Below are 5,123 nucleotides of genomic sequence, written 5' to 3' on the forward strand. Positions count from 1 at the left end.
AATTCCTTCCGCCGCCTTATGTGAACTGGGCCTCTCAGTAAACACTATTTGGCATTATTGTTTTGGCACACCATTCATTTAAAAAAAAAGAAAAAGACAACATTGTTTTAAAAAAAAATATCACCAATCGTACACATTGAAATCACTTAAGACACAAAGATGAGAAGCAACCGGTTTACCTTTATGACTTTGATAGAGAATTTTATTGGAATGAAACTTAATGTGAAGATCTGGATTAATAAAGAGTTCATGGAGGAACAAACTCTTAAAGGGTGCATTACTAAGTCTCTTCTGTTGGTGGCTAGCTTGTAGCTGGGGTATCACATTTCTTGGGAGCATTCATCTTTTGTTTTGGAGGAGAAGAGGTGGGATTAGATCTAGGTTTACTTAATAGTGGGATTTCATAGGATATGTGTGGCTTTTGTAAAACGTCGACTATTATATATGTTTTTACACAATTTAAAAACATAATTATAATTATGTTCCCAAAAAAAGGAACTCAGTGAATTGAATTTGACATGTAAGGTGTTGTAGCACACTTTGCATACATATACAAAAATTACATTTTTGCTACCCACCTCTCTCTCTCTCTCTCTCTCTCTCTCTCTCTAGATGCACCCTCTCCCTCTCCCTCTCTCAGTCCACACAATTCTTTCTCTCTAATAGAGAGACATTCAACTTTCTCTTAATAGGTGCATCTCTCTATCTCCCTCCCTCCCTCCCTCCCTCTACCTTTCACTCTTTGGACCCAAACACACCCACACATATAGCCTCTCTCTCTCTCTCTCTCTCTCTCTCTCTCTCTCTCTCTCTCTCTCTCCGCACAGTTCTCTCTCTTCAATACAGAGACATTTTACTTTCTCTCTTAGGCGCATCTCTCTCTCTCTCTCTCTCTCTCTCTCTCTCTCTCACACACACACACACACACACACACACACACACACATACACACACACACACACATATACACATGCGCACATTCCTATTCCTCTCGCTCTCTATCACTCACACACACACCAGTGAATTTGCACCACAAATGTTTTTTATTTTTCAAGAGACCTAATCATAAGTTACCACATGGCATCGATGGATATGTGGCTTGCTACTTATGCTACTATATATAGTGGCTGGCGAACGGCAATATACTGCTATATATGTTAAACATAATTATAACTATGTTCCAAAAAAAAAAGAAATCAGTGAATTGAATTTGACATGTAAAGTATTGTAGCACACTTTGCATGCATATACAAAATTTACATTTTTGCTACCCATCTCTCTTTCACTCTCTCTCTCTCCAATACACATAAATTTTACTTTCTCTCTCAGGGCATCTCTCTCCTCCTCCCTCCCTCTACCTTTCTCTCTCTCAACCCACACACACCCACATAGGTAGCCTCTCTCTCTCTCTCTCTCTCTCTCTCTCTCTCTCTCTCTCACACACACACACACACACACACACACACACACACACACACACACACACACACACACACTAGTGAACTTGCAAGAGAAAAACTTTTGATTTATCACAAGAGACTCAATCGTAAGTTGCCACATGGTATCCGTTTTTATGTGGCTTACTACTTATGCTACTTTATATAGTGGCTGGCGAACGACAATGGATTGCTATATATGTTTCTGCACAATTTATAAATAGTGAATTGAATTTGACATGTAAGGTGTTGTAGCACACTTTGCATACATATACAATTTTTTTTATTTTTGCTACCCATCTCTCTCTCTCTCTCTCTCTCTCTCTCTCTCTAGATGCACCCTCTCCCTCTCCCTCTCCCTCTCTCAGTCCGCACAATTCTCTCTCCCCAATAGAGAGACATTTAACTTTCTCTCTTAGGTACATCTCTCTCTCTCTCTCTCTCTCTCTCTCTCTCTCTACCTTTCTCTGTCTAGACCCAAACACACCCACACATTCAACCTCTCTCTCTCTCTCTCTCTCTCTCTCTCTCTCTCTCTCTCTCTCAGCCCACATAGTTCTCCCTCTCCAATACAGAGACATTTTACTTTCTCTCTCAGGTGCAACTCTCTCTCCCTCCCTCCCTCCCTCTACCTTTAATAATACATGTCAAAGGAGAATGCTCTCTCTCTCTCTCTCTCTCTCTCTCTCTCTCTCTCTCTCTCTCTCTAATAGAGAGACATTCAACTCTCTCTCCCTCCCTCCCTCCCTACCTCTACCTTTCTCTCTCTGGACCCAAACACCTCTCTCTCTCTCTCTCTCTCTCTCTCTCTCTCTCTCCAATAGTGGTTGGCGAACGGCAATATACTACTATATATGTTAAACATAATTATAACTATGTTCCAAAAAAAAAAGAAATCACTGAATTGAATTTGACATGTAAAGTATTGTAGCACACTTTGCATGCATATACAAAATTTACATTTTTGCTACCCATCTCTCTTTCACTCTCTCTCTCTCTCTCTCTCTCCAATACACATAAATTGTACTTTTTCTCTCAGGGCATCTCTCTCTTCCTCCCTCACTCTACCTTTCTCTTTCTCAACCCACACACACCCCCCACATAGGTAGCCTCTCTCTCTCTCTCTCTCTCTTTCACACACACACACACACACACACGCACACACACACTCACACACACACACACACACACACACACACACACTAGTGAACTTGCAAGACAAAAACTTTTGATTTATCATAGGAGACTCAATCGTAAGTTGCCACATGGTATCGTTTTTATGTGGCTTACTACTTATGCTACTATATATAGTGGCTGACGAACGACAATGGATTGCTATATATGTTTCTGCACAATTTATAAATAGTGAATTGAATTTGACATGTAAGGTGTTGTAGCACACTTTACATACATATACAAATTTTTTTATTTTTGCTACCCATCTCTCTCTCTCTCTCTCTCTCTCTAGATGCACCCTCTCCCTCTCCCTCTCCCTCTCTCAGTCCGCACAATTCTCCCTCCCCAATAGAGAGACATTTAACTTTCTCTCTTAGGTACATCTCTCTCTCTCTCTCTCTCTCTCTCTCTCTCTCTACCTTTCTCTGTCTAGACCCAAACACACCCACACATTCAACCTCTCTCTCTCTCTCTCTCTCTCTCTCTCTTTCTCTCAGCCCGCATAGTTCTCCCTCTCCAATACAGAGACATTTTACTTTCTCTCTCAGGTGCAACTCTCTCTCCCTCCCTCCCTCCCTCTACCTTTGATAATACATGTCAAAGGAGAATGCTCTCTCTCTCTCTCTCTCTCTCTCTCTCTCTCTCTCTCTCTCTCTCTCTCTCTCTTTCTCTCTCTCTCTCTCTCTCTCTCTCTCTAATAGAGAGACATTCAACTCTCTCTCTCTCCCTCCCTACCTCTACCTTTCTCTCTCTGGACCCAAACCTCTCTCTCTCTCTCTCTCTCTCTCTCTCTCTCTCTCTCCAATAGAGAGACATTCAACTCTCTCTCCCTCCCTCCCTACCTCTACCTTTCTCTCTCTGGACCCAAACACCTCTCTCTCTCTCTCTCTCTCTCTCTCTCTCTCTCTCTCTCTCTCTCTCTCTCTCTCTACCTTTGATGACACGTGTCAAAGAAGGAGAATGTAATCTTCTTTATATATAGTTAGATAATATGATGGTGTGAGTTTATCATATATGATTAATGTAGCGTAGTTTACTGTGGCCGGGTGATCTGTTTAATATCATGGCCATTAAATAATTCCACTTGCTATGCTGTAAGGCAATTAATCACGGTTGGTGGACTTAGAATTTATGCTTGGTAGTTTATAAGCAGTAATAAAAAATTACAGGATGGTGTGCGATAAAAAAAACTCCACCAAATGGTTAAAAACCTCCATCTCTAAATATTGGAGGTATATTTGAAAATTTTATTTGAAGGTACTCTCAAATTTGTAAGTAATTTTAAAATTTCAATGGTATAAAATACATTGTGTACTCAGGTATTTATGTGCACTGAGCTACAATTACAGCGTTACTGTGTGTACTTGCAGTGTGCAATGATGCGCTTTGAGCAACGTAATTATAATTTCAGATTTAAAAAATACCTTTTAAAATTAAAATCGAAGGTCTTTAAACCTATAAATTATGATTAGGTGTGGAAGAAAAACCCTTTACATTTAGAAAAAAATCGTGATACTTTTATAAATTCCAGATGTAGGTTTTACAATTTTATACTTCATGTAAGCTTCCTCCTCAGCCCTAAAAGATGTATAAGCTCTCCTCTCAGTGCCCTGTAATCATCCCCTATTTCAGAATGGAAGAAAACATTGTTTTCCCTTGTGTTTTGGCCTAGAGAGAGAAAATGTTCTAGAGATAGGTAATACAGTTTTGAGATATTTTTGGATACAAAGTTTTTTCTTATATTTAAGATGAATTCCGTGAAACAGAAGTTTAATTTTTTTTTTCCAATGTGCATTAGAAATTAATTGAATATGTGTATTAAAGACCTTAGCCTAAGGGTCCACATTTAATTTTTTTTTGACTAAGGTCCAAATAAGATTCTAAAGGGCCAATATGGTTAATCCAAGTGTTGGGATGACAAAAATACAAAGAATAAAAGAAAATACCCCAAAAATGAGTTAATGCTCACATAAGATGAAGAGTTCACCAAGTACTGGGTTTATTAGTTAAAAATTAAGGTTTATTAGTTAAAAAAATCAAATTTTGACACCTCAATAACGAGGGAAAAGGCTCATGAAGGAGGCACCTTTTTTTCATCATTACCTTGAATTTTTACTTAAAAAAAGAGATATTTTTATCTCTCCTCTCTCCTCCTACAAACTAGATCAAAAAGTGAGCTAAACTGGTCCAAATCTTGTCCAAATTGGATCAAACTGAAGCTATGGAAGCCTCTAGAACCTAGTTCCAGTTGGTTAGTGGCCTCCCTCACCTATAAATAGACCCTCATTCCTTTGTATTTTCATCTTTGTGTATTTACATGCCAGTATTATCTTCATTTTAGTGTAATTCTATTATCCCTCTATTTTGCCTCTACTTTGGGAGGCTTTGGAGCTTCACAAATCTCCATCCTCTCTTCGAGATTACCCTCCCCATCTTGGTGGCCAAGCTTGCTTTGTGGGCTCCACTTCTTTTTGAAAGAATCAAGCCAAAAATCAAGGGTAAGCCTTAATC

This window comes from Cibotium barometz, chromosome 51 (assembly GCF_041138505.1).
Source record: "Cibotium barometz isolate CiBa-2024 chromosome 51, ASM4113850v1, whole genome shotgun sequence".
Taxonomy (NCBI): domain Eukaryota; kingdom Viridiplantae; phylum Streptophyta; class Polypodiopsida; order Cyatheales; family Cibotiaceae; genus Cibotium; species Cibotium barometz.